The 15,638-nt window shown below is 34.8% G+C and overlaps 1 pseudogene; it reads left to right on the forward strand.

Annotated features, from left to right (window-relative positions):
* Nucleotides 1–6,335: 6,335 nt before the first annotated feature.
* Nucleotides 6,336–9,335, forward strand: LOC124103696 (ovomucoid-like; annotated as a pseudogene).
* The last annotated feature ends 6,303 nt before the right edge of the window (nucleotides 9,336–15,638 follow it).

Genomic DNA, 15,638 nt, shown 5'->3' on the forward strand with positions numbered 1-15,638 from the left:
ATGCTACCAGGAAATGTGGGTGCTTCTCACCATAGACAATGTGATGCTTTCTTACCCCTTCTTATTTTTCTTTTTGTGTGCTGGTTGCAGAAATTTCTATTGCACTTCCAAGACTTTGCAATGAGGTAAGTTCATATTGATTAATGTGGAAGTTTAAAAAGGTAAGCCTTTACTTTTTTATATTATAAGTTTTAATAGCAAATTCAGTTAAACAAAATGTGTGCTAGGATGATCCTCCAAAAAGTAAAAACTAAAACAAAAAGCATCACAAAATCTTGAATTATTAGTACAAAATGTCAAGAAATATAGCCTTCCTACAATATAAAGGTACAAATATCTCATTATTCAAAAGTTCTATAATGGGTATTGCTTCATTATACACAATCATCTAATATACATTAAGGGATAATATATAAGTTAAGGGGTAATATATGTTAAAGTAGGAATTTTTTTATCCTAGTAAAGAAAGAAAATTGAAAAAAACCACCCAATTATACATTTAAGGTTGTATTAAACAATTTCCATAGATTCATGCAATGGAATATTATAGAGAGGTAAAAAATATGAATTGTAGTACTAAATACCTAAGTAGATAAAGGTCACAAAGAATTTTTAAAAGCAGGTTCAGCAGAATATACACAATATATTTATTTCTATAAATTATCAATATGACCAACACAAAAAATCATACTTGTAGCTATACTACTATATATACTGCAAATATGCAGAAATACATATGTAGATAAATACTTGCATATTGAAATTTTTGAAAAATTAAAATAAACATTTAAAAATCAGTTTTATAATTCCGTATAATATAAAATAATGGATGTGACTTGACCTGAATGTGACTAGAAGTTGGGGTGGGACAGCTGAGTTATAAAAATATACTCATCCATTTGTATGGATAAATAAAATATTTATGGATAGATAAATAAAAATAATATTGAATGCATAAAAATTCACCAATATTTATACATGTTTAACTGGGTTGTATGTGCCTCAATGTATATTTTAACACCTTAATATTGAATAAATTTATTCCATTTTTGTGTGTGGCATTTGTATGAAGAATAAAAAATATTTCGGAAAATGACTATCCAATAGATTCTATGTTCTCTTTATATTTAACAGCCAGACTGTGCTGTGTATACAGAGCACATACTTCTGTGCTTCAGAGAAACCCTGCCAATCTGTGAAACCAATGGCCAGACTTAGAGAAATACATGTGTATTCTGCAGTGAAAATATGTAAGAACATTAGATTAAAAATTAGTTCTTCTAAAGAGATGAACTATCAAAAATGATTGGAAAACCCATATTTCTGATGACCTACCCATAACATACCTAGAAAACAACTATCTCTGTAAAAGCCACAGGAACACATTTGCATCTTTTCTTGAAGTTCTCATTTATAAAAGAATTTGAATACTTTATTTCTCAGCACAGCTCTACTGTATATTCTGCAAATGTATAAATCAATATTTACCTTAATTTAATAATGGCAGACTAATAACCAGTATAATGTAATTACAAAATCCAGATCCTGAATATAATTTCCATGATATACCTCCAAGCTACAGGGAACATAATTGAGTAAGAAACCTAACTACAGAACTCTGAAATACATCACAATTGGGTCTAATACTATGCAGTTCCTTCTCTGATGATCCATTTGTCTCCTCAACTTGGTGACAGCCTACACATCCTCCTTACAGTACAGTGCAGTCTAGGACACCTCACCCAGTCTCCCTACCTGCTCCTTCACTCAGAGGGAGTTTGTATTCTAAAGATTGAACCAGCCCTCTTGCTGCCCTTCACATTTTCTCTCACAAGTGTTTCCTTTCATAGAATTATGCATTCAATCCCCAATTGGCTTCTGCTTCTAGAGAACTACTGGATCTCTAACGCTCTCCTCCTTTGAGCTTGTGCCAGTCCCAAGACTGAGTCAGGACTGAGCATGTAGGAAGAGTCCAGTGACCCAGATCAGGGAAGGGACTCCTGCAAGGCTGGGCAATGGGTGGGGCCTGGCTGCCTGCACAATGAACCAGACGGAGTTTCTCCAAACTTCTCCAAGCTCATGTCCTTCTCATTAAGAAGCATTTTATGCAATATTCAGGGAATTTAAAATGTTCTTTCAATAACTTATTTTCCTCTGTTCTTATTTACAGAGAAAGTAAAGGAAATTTAAAGATTTTTTTTTTCCTGAACTGCACATTCATATGGCTTCCATGGTAATCCCATTTTGTGGTGGATCATACAATAAAATGGAATCATCTCAACTAGGGCCTTCAACTCCTAGACAATCAGTGATTTCTTCTATGGTACCCAGATGGAAAGCAGGATATTGAAGAATCTTTCCAACCTGTAAATCTATGATTGAAGTATTTTTATTCTCTCTGTTGAATTCTTCAGTGATAGTTTGAAAAATTATTATTTTAATTTTCTGTTTAATAATATCAAATCTAATATAATTTACAATTACAAATATTTCACTCAACTATTAAATAAATTTATCTTAGTTAAAAATCTTTCTTTGTTGGGCAGTGGGTTAAGATACATGAACACTTTTGGTTAACTGTGACTCAACGTTTTCAAAGATGAATACCCAAGTATTTTTCAAAAGTATATACCTGGAATTTTCTTTGTCCTATATTATCCAGACCTCTCAGAGAGGTATCTAGAAACTTGAATTCATGAGTACTCCCTGGTTAATATTAGAATTTTAGGACTACATGATGTTAGAAAATACAAACTTAATTCCTAAGGCATAGGACATTTTTTATAATTGAATGCATTGCATAATAGATTCAAAGATACTGTGAGATTTCTGAGACTTGAAAGAAAAAAAATTATATTTTCTTTCTGTCTCACAAATTTGTCAAGATAGAGGTTGGTGACCCTATGATGCCAGACAACTCATTTCATAAACTTAGCACATCCATTTGCCAGCCAAGATTGATGTGTTTCTATTTCTCATCATCTTTCAACCAGTAGAAAGCAGGTTTTACCTAGTGCCAAATGTTCATTTAAATCTTGATTTAATGTCAGAGATGAATCTGGAAGATAACTACTAATCTGCCATATATACCAGGCCAGGCCTGCTTTCCTTTTCAGTAAAAAATTTTAGAATGTACATTCATTACACCTCTAGTATTTATTTGTAGTTAAAGTATTCATTAGAATGTACACTTTTATAGGCACACATATAAAAAGGTATTCATTTGCTTTCATAATTGTTATTATATAGGACATACATCAATACATTTTTCAGTGAATGTTAGACAATTCACACATATGTTCATTTTACTTTTATTCAAGGTTTTTTCCTAAACTCCTATTATGCATCAGACCCTACGTATAATGTTAGGGTAAATTCAGTAAGTAAAAGCAGATATCATCACCAACCTGTAGGTGTGCTCAGTGTACTGGTGAAAGTTAGTATCCATTAATGAATAAAAATTCTACCTCTGCGTGATTCCCACACAAGCTGAGTCAGCTCCCCACATCCCATATGCCAATGTAACTTAGTTCTATGAAGATCTTATTAGATACATATTAGCTCCATATTTTAGCTATAATAAAGTAAAACACCACAGGTTTAACAATATCTAAATATTGTCATTTGGTGAGGAAATACAGTACTTTTTAAGTGAAAGTTTGACTTTTTTTAGATTGAACACAGGGGCACTGAGTTTCATCCTCAGCCTTTTGTAATTTTTGAGACATGGTTTTGCTAAGTTGCTGAGACTGATTTGAATCTGAGATCCTCCTGCCTGAACTTTTCAGGTCACTGGGATAACAGGCAACACACCACCATGTCTGGCAGATCTAAACTTTATTCTGATCATAAATTCCTTAGAGGCCCTGAATGCATTGCATAATAGATTCAAAGATACTGTGAGATTTCTGAGACTTGGAAGAAATGATTTATTCAAGTTAGCTCTTTGGTACTTGAGTATCTGAATAGAAAAGGAGTAGGACTTTGTGAATTAATCAGTCTATTTGTATAGGTTTGATATGAGAATGGGCATGCTTCCTTCTAGATTTTTGATCTTGCTGGTATAGTTTTATCTGGTTTGGAGATAAATCCCATTCATCAATGAGAGCTTTCCTCTGAAGTCCAGAAGTTTTCTCCTCAGCTAAACTCTGTGACCCTCACTTTGTATCTTTTTCAGCAGAGAGGTAAATAGGCCCTTTTACTCTCCTCTTAAACATAGTCCTCACATCTCAGGTAATAGGAGGCACTACAACAAGCCTCCTCTATTCAGGACTGTCCCATAAAAAGTGGTTATGCACTATTGTAATTATGTCTACATTTTTTCCCTATTTAATATGCACTTCCCTTTCCAGGAAACCTTTCCCATCCAATATTCTGCATCAGAAATAGTCGGCATGGGCCTCTATCATGATGCCCATGTAGACACTTGAAAGTGCGAGGATGTGTATAATATTTACTTCGCTGTAATAACAGAGTACTTTCTACACGTGTTAGATCTGGGTTTTCCAATAAATTGGCATGGAACATCACTGATATTAAAGGTTCTTTATAAATCCTGATCTTCTATGTTGCAAAAATCAGCAGGTAGGATTAGGGTGGCAATTTCCCAACAATCATAGAACTTTAAATTCAATTTAAATATTTTGTTCCTAACATTTCCCATGAATAATAAATGAGATATTATAATTGTCATATTTACAAAAGAACTATGAATTAGAGAGTCTAAATATTGAATCACAGAATCTAAGTCAAGAAAGGATGAGATTTGTACCAAGATCTTTCATCTGCCAATGCTTTTCTCACTGAGACAGACTGCTAGGGACATAAACGAAGAAGAGAATAACTTATAATAAATGTCTCCCTTTCTTTAAAATCTTCCATTATCCTCTTAGTGCTGCTGAAGTAAATAATACATTTTTGCCATATATGAAGGCAAAGCCCTATATGGTTTCACTCCATTCCCCAGTCTTCATCTCTCTTGCTCCAAGCGTTTGCACCCCGTTTTCTGAAGATGCTTCCCTAAAGTTGGCTGCACGTGAGATTCATCTGGGACCTCTCATAGCATGCCAATGCTCAGGCCTCTTCTTCTAAAGATTGATCCACTGTTTTGACAGCAGACTGATGCATCCAAAGTCTTCGAAAATTCTCCATGACTCTAACATGCATATAGTTCTCATAAACACAAAAAACTTAGACCCAGATCTAAATATCATTCCTAAACTTCTTTTTCCTGATTGATTCTCTTGTCCCTTTTCAACTTGAAAAGCTTTCACATACCTTCTTTATCTTAGGATCTATAACTTGCTTTCATTATTTTCTCTCTCTTCCTTGTACTTCTGAGTTCAGGAGATCAAATTTTCCCCATGCCTCCTGCGGAGTGAAAATCTTTTGAGAAGTATTTGGGAGGCACCTCTCTTGACCTACTTTACTGCCTCCAGGAAAGACAACAGAATACCTTTGTGTCTTATCTGGGATATCTGTCTTGCCCCCATGGAGCTCCTCACTCACAGGTCAATAAAAGAGACTTAGATAGAAGGTATTGGTTGAGGAGGAAAAGTGAACAAGATAGTCACAACCTCCAGAGCTGTTGTCCTTAGCTCACCTTCTCTCTGTGTTAAGCAGGTTAAGAGTGCACCTGGGGAGAGAGCCCTCTTACGTTCGTCATTGCTATAAGGACTGCTCCAGGTGAGGCTTTCCTGAAATAATTCTTACTACATTTTGAGAAAAATAACCAAGTTTTTAATGTACTTTTTTTTTTTTAAAATGCAACCAGTTCCTTTCTAGGCTGATTGAAAAGTTGTAAGAGTGAGTAGTGAGTAGCTCTTTCCCTTTTGTTAGTAGTTGTTTTCTGTTTTCTTGTGCTTTTTCTTGTATCTCTAGAGGTTTTCCATGATGCCTTTTTTTAAAATACATTGAAAATTTGTTGTTTGTCTATTTATTTTGTACTGAGGATCGAACTCAAGGGGTGCTTAACCACTGAACAACATCCCAAGCCCTTTTTATTTTTTATTTTGAGACAGGATCTTGCTAAGCTGCTCAGGGCCTTGCTAAATTGCTGAGACTGGCCTTGAACTTGGGATCCTCCTGCTTTAGCCTCGCAAGGCACTGTGATTACAGAAGTGCACCACTATATCCAGCCTATGATGATATCTGATGACTTGTTTAATCCTAGTTCGGGTGGTGGGTTTCAAAGGGAATAGTCCTCCCTACTAGGAAATCGTAGCAGTTTCTTTAAAAATAAGAAACATTATGAAATCAAGCCTGTTTCTTTTTATTTGATGTGTCAGGTGTCATTGTTAACAACACTCCAAAGAGTTCCTCCACAGACCTATAAAATGACTCTCTTCTCATCAAGGATCAAACTCATGTTCATCATTGTCTTGACATTTCCTCTTTATTCTGGTGAGTAAATTTTCCAATCCTGGGAGGAACACTTCAAATATCCTAGAAAATTCTGGAAACAACTGCTGTGATCAGGATTGAATGAGTTAGTTTTATTGCAGGATATAATCCTTCAACTGGTGAGATAAACCAGTGCATTTTACAAGTGTCTCTTTAGAATCCAATTAGTCGGTTGCCTTTTCTCATTTGTCTCATTTGAGAAGTTGAAAAGAGTTGTGATTAGAATGGGCTTATAGATTTTAAGTCTTTTATAACTCAAGAACTTTAAATTTATTTTTCTTTTGGGAACTCAGATTCCACTATTGTTAATGCAATGTTCTAGGAGAAATAATACTTGTAAGTCTAGCACTCCTGTGAATCTAATTTGTTGTTTGCCAGCTCAGAGTCCTCTAAGTCAAGGCATGGTATAGGAAGGGAGGTCATTGATATATTAAAGGGCAATTTATCTTTCCAAGAGCTCAAGTTCAGCTATGAATTTCAGAATAAAGGAATTGTGATACAGTAGATAGAATCTTGAAAGTAGAAAAGAATATTGATTTTTTTCCTACTTATGTGAACATATGCAAGATATTTTCATCCCTAAGACCAGAATGGCTCATTTAAAAATTTATTCAAAAATTGAAAAATTCAGGCATTATAATAAGGGTTATTAATAAACAGCATAAATAATATTTTTATGTGTAGAGCTGGATCAATTTGGATCAAAATTGTCTAGATTTGCTTTATTTTGAGTTAATTTTTTTAATAACTGCCACAAAATTCTCACATCTTACTTATAACACTTTTCAATTTGCATAAATTTCTACTATAAATATATGTGGCTACTTCTCACCAGAAACTATGTTCTTTGTTTATATTTTAACTTTTCATTTTTGCTTTGTTTTCAGAATCTTTATAAAATCAGTAATTTACAGGCATCCGGTAAGTTATTACTCATTGATTTGGAAGTTTTAAAAAGGTAAAATCTTAATTATTTTGTAAATTGAGTATTTTAACATGAAGTTTACCAAAGAGAATGAACACAGAATGAGTTTTTGCAAATAAAAATGTATTTTTTTTATTACACCACATTCAAGAAACAAAATCCATCCAGCAATATAAGACCATTCGTAATAACAAATGGTCTCACATCTATACAGGATGATAAAATGAATACACTTCGCACCAAGTTCCAGTCATTAGTAGTGAAATGCTGTTGTAGACATGCTTCTGAGAGAGAAAATGCTTTTTAGAGTAGAATTATTTATTTGAATAAAACGAATGAAAGGCTGGACCATCCAGTTACTGATTCACTGTTAAAAATGACTTCTGTATATTCATATAGTGGATTGCTACCTAACAGCAAAAATAAATCAACTACAGCTATAAATATCAGTTTATGCATGGGTCATATGATGCATAAAAAGCAAATCATACATAAGAACACACATGGCATTGTTTTCTTTGTGTAAATTAACAAAATGTCTAAAATTGAACAAGTATATATTAATGAATACTTTCATAAAAATGAGATATATGAACATGAGTGTGTGTAGTGAATACATACATTGATATGCAGGGAAATTGTACAGGAATTAATAAACAGAAAATTCAGTTGGGTGATTTCCTCTGGGAGGGGAGGGAAGGGAGATGTAATCTGGAGGGAAAGTCCAAGGGTGTGGGTTGACTATATTTTAGGATCGTGTTTAGTCAGTTTTATGGCTCTTTCTTTGTAAAGGGCTTATGCACAATAGAAAATGGATAATTATTCTCTTACTTTTTACTGTACTATGTTAGTTAAATGTTTATATTAATGTATAGAATATATTTACCCCTTGTGGATGGATGAGATGCATATTAAAAATGAAGAACATTTTATTCAGTGGCCTATTTTTCTGGTATGCTTATGTTGTTTCTGTATATTTTATAGACAATTTGTAATTTGTATAATCAAGTTTTCAACATTTGCCCCAAAGAATATATTCCAGTCTGTGGATCAGATGGTCATACTTATTGCAACAAATGTATTTTCTGCATGGCCTACAAGTAAGAACACCATGGTAATTATATGCTGTAATTAATGAAGAACTAGTTATTATATTAGTAATATATGCAGAACACATAGAAAAAAACTAATGTGCTGTAAAAGACAAAGAAACACTTGTACCTATCTTTGAAATTGTCATTTCTGAAAGGGATTTTGTATTTGAGAATATAGCCATGCCGGGTATTCTGAAAACGTACAACTTAAATAGAATAGCGGCAAACTAGTAGCCAATACAACATGATTCCAAAGCCCTAAGGCTAAACAGACCTCTGCTATACATTGAAATCTGTTAAATGGACCCATTCATGAAAGAAAGGGACTCCCCCAATGGTAAAATTTGTCCCTTGAACGCCACATGAGTTTCCAAGCCTTCCTCAGACAATAGGATATTATAAGGAACATCCACTCAAAATCCCACCCCTCTCCCCTTCTCCTAAAGGACTTAATGTGGTGATGGATTTGCTCGAATTCCCTACTTCATTTGCAGTGTTTTCTTCTGGTGTTTCACCTCATAAAGTCTTTGTACTTATAATGCCCTAATTACCATGTCTTTTTCAAGGACGAATAACATGATCCCTTATTCTCTGCTTTCTCAGGTCTGGCCAGATTCCAAGTTTGAGGCAGGACTGAGGAAGTAGAAAATGTTAGGTATCCTCACAGTTGGAGATATGCAGGGACTGGGAGCCGGTGGGGTTCAACCACTTGTAGAAGCAGAACACAGCTTCTTTATCATGTCCAGAGTCCCAGTCTTGCCCCTTAGGAAGCTCTTGGTGCACTTCCCAGGGAGATGAATGTGTTCTTATAATTATTTATTTTTTCACTCTTCATTCTCTTTCTCTCCAACTCTTTTTTTTTCTACAGAAAAAGTGGCTACAAACTTAGTTTGGCACATTATGGTAAATGTTGAATTTTTGGAAGGGTTACGTATTCCCATGGATTTTATTGTGGTCCCATTTTTGCAGTGAATTCTACAAGCAATTTGAATTTTTGCAATTAGGATCTTATGCTCCTAGAAGATCAGGTGAATCTTCCCGTAGGACAGAATACTGGACATTCAATATTCTTTCCAATTCTAAGATTCTGGAATTTTAGGATTTTATCCTCTGTGTTCAACTATTTAAATATTAATTTTCAAGTTAATATTATGTTTGATAATATGTAACCTAATGTAATTAACACCCTATTTTGCTTAATAAAATATTAAACTATCTTTATGAAAATGTCCTTTGTTCCTTTGGATAGTGGGTTAACCCAAATGCATTCTTCTGGTAATTACACATGAATAATTTTGAAGCAAAGAGTCTATTTTCAAACTATTACTTATTTGTAAAGAATATAGCTGTCTGGTATCTTCTCTATCCTAAAAAAAAAAATGAGAATATTTTCTTTGTCGAGTCTGGAAACTTGAATTTCTAAGAAGCACCCAGATTAATGTTATAATCACAAACTTAGGCAATACTGACTAAGACTGTAAATTCTAGAATATGCCTGAGATTGAACAAACCGTAGGATCAATACAAAAGCAATGTAAGGTTTATGAGCCTTGGGAGACATTTATTATGTTTTCCTTTCGTGCTTGCAAGTTAGTGAGATGTAGTGGGGTAGCCTGGGATGATAGGTAACCATGCCTTCCTTGACTTAGGGTGTATATATGGTTTTCAAGACAGATACACCTTCATTCCCCTCCATCTTTCAGTATAAGAAACAGGAGAAAACAAAGGGCTCATTCAAAACTTGAGCTTAATGGCAGAAATACACAGTAACTATTTGAAGACAGAAATCAGTGACATATGCTATGCCACACAAGATAGGCTTCTCAATAAATATTTTCACATCTAAAGAGTGAACTATGTGATGGCAATATCATGAAACAATTCTAGTATTTTTTTACATTTTTAATGTTTTATTAGTGCTTTATACCTATATATAATATTGGGATTTATTTTTACATTATCATACATGCATGGAATATAATTTCCTGCACTTCAGTTTCCAATGCTTCCTCTTTCCCTCCTCTTCTTTCTCCTATGGTTCTCCTTCCTCTAGTCTACAGGTCTTCCTTGTATTCATTTATACTTTTTAAAATTAGTGCTTTACAGATATACATAAAAGTGAAATTCACTGTGTGCCGCAGTCTGGCCGGGCAAAATAATCGGGGTGAGGGTGGGGGTGACAAGGAACTTGTGAAGATTGATACAGCGGAAGCCGCTTTATTACGGGACAGAGAAGTATATATACCCAACTAATTACACACATTTTAACTTAATTAACATAACTAGATACAGCAGTCAACCAATAAGGAATCATCATCTTAATGATTACACACAGCTTAACTTAATTGACATAATCTAGACACAGCAGTCAGTCACTAAGGAATCTCCATCATCTTAATGGCTCACTGGCATTACTTCTCAAACCACTCCTTGGCAAAGTGCTAGGTGCCATCTTGACTTGTCTGTGGCTCTCAACAACTGTGGTGTATTTATATATCAGATAGCATAATTTGATTAGTTATATTCTACCATTCTTCTCTATTCCCAATCCTTCTCCCTCCCTTTCAATCTTCTTCCTCTGCTCCACTGATCTCCCTCCAATTTTCGTGAATCCTCCCTTTTCTCTGCTATATATAAAATAATTTTAAGGAATGTATCCATTAAAATAATAATTCGTAGAGCTACATTATAAAGAGTTATTCAGCCAATCATATGGCATTCTTTCCAGAAGACTTCCATAAAAATTATGTCAGTGAATACTGACATATTTATTTAGATGTTCCTTTTCTATCTTGTATACGATATAAGGGTCTGCAATCATGTCTTCCTTGACTTAGGGTGTATATTATGGTTTTCAAGACAGATACACCTTCATTTCCCTTCATCTTTCAGCATAAGAAACAGGAGACACTATGCCATGAATTTTTCTTATGATGCTATGTCATATAATTTTTTAGTTGGCTTTGCAATTCATTTCTGACCAATACCAAGGGAAAAAAATGTATTATTGTTTCCTTGAGAAACTTGTTTGTTTTGGTTCCATATTTAGATGTGCACTCTACCTCAAGTTCATTTTTAGTTTTGGTTGTAGTATGATCAAGATTCTAAATTGTTATCCTCTACACAGACATCTACTTCTTTTTTTCTACTTTAGTTCTACTTCTTTTTTTCTGACTGGCTGAGAAAAGTATTCAAAAAAGTATCCAATTTAGTGTTCCAGAATAAAATAGATCAAGAAACTTGGAGACAGTCTGGTTATACTAATAAAATGAAGAAGAAGATGTAATTTTTCCAAACTACATTTCTACAGAAATAGAGGTAGTATTTTGAATTAAAATTCTTATATCTAATGATGATGCCTGTAATGTAGGAAAAAATAATATTCGTTTGTTGTCTTTCAAAAATGCTCAAAGAGCAATTCCTAGAACTACTCCCTGCTTTCCTCTGTATAGGGAAAGATAACTGCCTATCATAGAACCTTTACAGTGTTGACAGCGTTGTACTGGATCTATCCTATGCCATCTGTTATTTTATTTTGTCCTCATTAAATAATAAGATCAGTACAAACAAACATCTCTGCCATAAGAAGTTTTCAAAATACTTGGAGAGGTCAGAACTGAAAAGGATATGAAAAAAATACATAGTAATGGAAACTATGACATTGGTAAAAGAAATTGACACATATACATCCACATATATGGTCAACTAATGTTTGAAAAGAGTGTCAAGAATACACAATAGGAAAAGGAAAACCTCTTTTATAAATCATGTTCATAATTGCCCAATAGGTATACAGTGGAACTATCAGCTATATTTTGTATTTTATTTTATTTTTTCTATTTTTATTGGTTGTTCAAAACATTACAAAGCTCTTGACATATCATATTTCATACATTAGATTCAAGTGGGTTATGAACTCCCATTTTTACCCCAGATACAGATTGCAGAATCACAGCAGTTACACATCCACATTTTTACATAATACCATATTAGTAACTGTTGTATTCTGCTACCTTTCCCATATTTTGTATTTTATTTAGAGACAGGGTCTCACTGAGATGCTTAGCACCTTGCTTTTGCTGAGGCTGACTTTGAACTCAAGATCCTCCTGCCTCAGCCTCCCAAACTGCTGGGATTACAGGAGTGTACCACCCCTCCCAGCCTGAGGGTCTATTCTTGGTGTTTTGTATTCTGGGGATTTGGATGAATATATAACGAAATGTATTCATATTAGATTATCTCCCAGAAAAAATTTTGACTGTCCTTAATGTTCTTGGTGCTCCACCCATTTCTCCTCACCCCAGCAACCACTGATCATTTTTATTCTCTTTCTAGTTTTACCTTTTCCAGAATGTCATATAATGGGAAGCATGCAGCAGGTAGCCTTCCCAGACTGGCTTCTTTCACCTCATCATATGAATCTGTCTTCTCCACATTTTTCATGTCTTGGTAGCTCATTTCTTTATAGTGCTCCATTATATTCCATTATCTAGATATACTTCTCATATTTATATATTGCTGAAGACAGAATGTTTGTATTCCTTCAAAATTAATTTATCAAAACCAAGTCTCCAATGTGATGGAATTTCAAGGAGGGCCTTTAGGAACTGATTAGATCATGAAAGAGGAACCTTCATAATAGGAATATTAACTTTACAAAAGACCCAAGAGAGTACCTTGTGCCTTTCACCATCTGAGGCCACAGGAAGAAGACAGTAATCAATGAACCAGAAAATGAACTCTCGATAGTCACAAACTAGCCTGACAATTTGATCTTGGATTGTTCAGACTTCAGAATAGTGAGAAATAAATTCTTATTGTTTATAAGCTATACAGTCTATAGTTATTTTTATAGCAGCCTAAATTAATTAAAATATTCATTCACCTACTGAAGAATAACTTGATAGCTTCCGGTTTCAGCGATTATGAATAAAATCCTTACAAATATCCATGTATAAGTTTTTGTTTGGACAAAAGCTTTTAGCTCTTCTTGAATGAGTGCAATTTCTGGATAAGATAGGGAAAAATTGTTTAAACTTGTAAAACCCACCAGACTGCCTTGCAAAATGGCTATATTATTCTGCATTTTCACCAGCAATGAGTGAGCATTTGAGTTACTCCACATTCTCACCAGCATTTGGTGTTGTCATTATTCTGGATTTTGGTTATTTAGATAGATGTGAAATAATAAGGAATTGTTTTAAATTGAATTTCCTCAGAAACATATGATATGAAACATATTTTATATGCTTATTTATCATCTGTATTATCTGTAAAGTGTCTATTAAAGTCCTTGGCCTTGGTTTTAAACAAGTTGTTTTCTTATTGTTGATGTTTAAAATATGTATTTTAAAAACACTTTTTCCCATCTGTGAGTTCTCATTCTCTGGATGTTATCCTTTGTAAGTCATTTTAAAGAGTTTCCACTTATTAGTTCTTTCTTTCGTGGATTATGTATTTGGTATTGTATATAAAAAGTGATTGCCAAAACCAAGGGCAACCATGTTTTCTCTTATGTTATTTTCCAGGAGTTTTATAGTTCTGCATTTTACATTTAGGCTTATGATGAATTTTGAATGGCTGCCGCAGTCTGGCTGGGCACAATCAGGAGCCACTTGTCAAAAGAAACTAACTTTATTTTTAGAACCACACACGCCAAACAAAACAGCCTCTCAGGAAAAACCCTCAGAGCCTCAACTGCCACCACCGGCTTTCCACAAGCCTCTCTCTCCCACACAAGCTTCTCCCCACCTCCCACAATCCTCCTGCTCTTGAGGCCGATTGGCTGGGTCACGTGGGCTGAGTCAAAAAAGTCCCCCAATGAGCAGCTCCGTGGTCTGAAAGGGCAGGGAAACAGCCCAATGAGCATCACCGCAGAGGAGCCAATCAGCTAGATGTTGCTGGGGCCGAGGAGCCAATCAGCTAGATGTTGCTGGGGCCGCTGTGAGCCAATCATCAGCCAGCAGCTGGAAGTTTGCTGGGGCCCCTTTGGCTGTGGCTCTCAACATCTCCCCCTCTCTGTTTAAACAACAAGCATGTGGCTTAGGGACCGTGCCTGTTAGGCAGTCCAATTCAACATATGGTCCTTACCCATCATCGGATGAACTGACCTCTAGGCGTCAGCCTCCTGTCTTAGGTTGGTACCACTGCAATTGGATCATACCCGTCACTGACTACCGGTCCAGCATACAGCCATACTTGTGGATAGGCCTTTGCACCTGTGGGGGGGTGAGGTTCTTTGCCTCACCTCTGTTGGCCCCCAAATTTTAGACCATCACTAGTAGAGGAGGATGCAAAATGCCATGACATTAAGCCAATTGAGGGCTCCTTTGAAAAATTGTACCACCGGTGACACCATCAGCAAAAATACTCCAGCACTACCACAATTCGCTGTACCAACAGATAGTTCACAATGCATACAGGTGAGCTCACAATGTGTCCAGGCAAGTTCTGCAAGCAGTTCAGTGATGGCTATTGTAGAAGCTGTAGATTGGTTTTATCTTTGACTTCACCAGCACTGGGATGAAGATAGGAATTCTGGCAATAATGGTTAAAGAAAAAATTATGTAACATTACAGAAGGCACTAAAAGAAAACAATTTTCTTAACAATTTACATTATCTTTAAGAGAATTATTAAACATAATGAAAAGGAAAGGTGAAAGTAAACAAACAGATCTGTTAACCTTCTTTTTTCTTTACATATTAAAACAATCTTCAACAGTTGTTTACCCAATTTAAATTAAACCATATAAATCACGTGAAAAAAAATATTTGGATCTATTTTATCATGAGCGCTCATCATATATGATATATGGACATACATACATTCAAACATATAACACAAAACACAAGTGTGCACACATAATATAATACATACAACACATAACATTATAGTAAAGGCCTTATAACTTTTTACAGGTGAAATCTCCATTGCAATGTTTAAAAACTCTATAGTCAAAAAATAGAACTGATCAGCAAAACATTAACCTAGGTCTGTATGAGCTCAAAAAACAAAATAGAACTTCATGATATGGCAAAGGGCAATAATAAAATAGATATTGAAAAAAGCATCCTGGTTCTGTTGCAGATGTAAGAATAGCCAAACTGGAGTTTTGGATATCAGTTGTTATGGATTTGAGCCAAATCATCTTCTTTTTGGTCTGTAGAAATCGCTTTAGTTAATCTTTCTGGAATCCAAATCGGCTGCTGTTCTCCC

The sequence above is a fragment of the Marmota monax genome, unplaced genomic scaffold, assembly GCF_021218885.2.
Source record: "Marmota monax isolate L192 unplaced genomic scaffold, Marmota_monax_Labrador192_F-V1.1 WCK01_AAM20220418_F8-fsc00006, whole genome shotgun sequence".
Lineage (NCBI taxonomy): Eukaryota > Metazoa > Chordata > Mammalia > Rodentia > Sciuridae > Marmota > Marmota monax.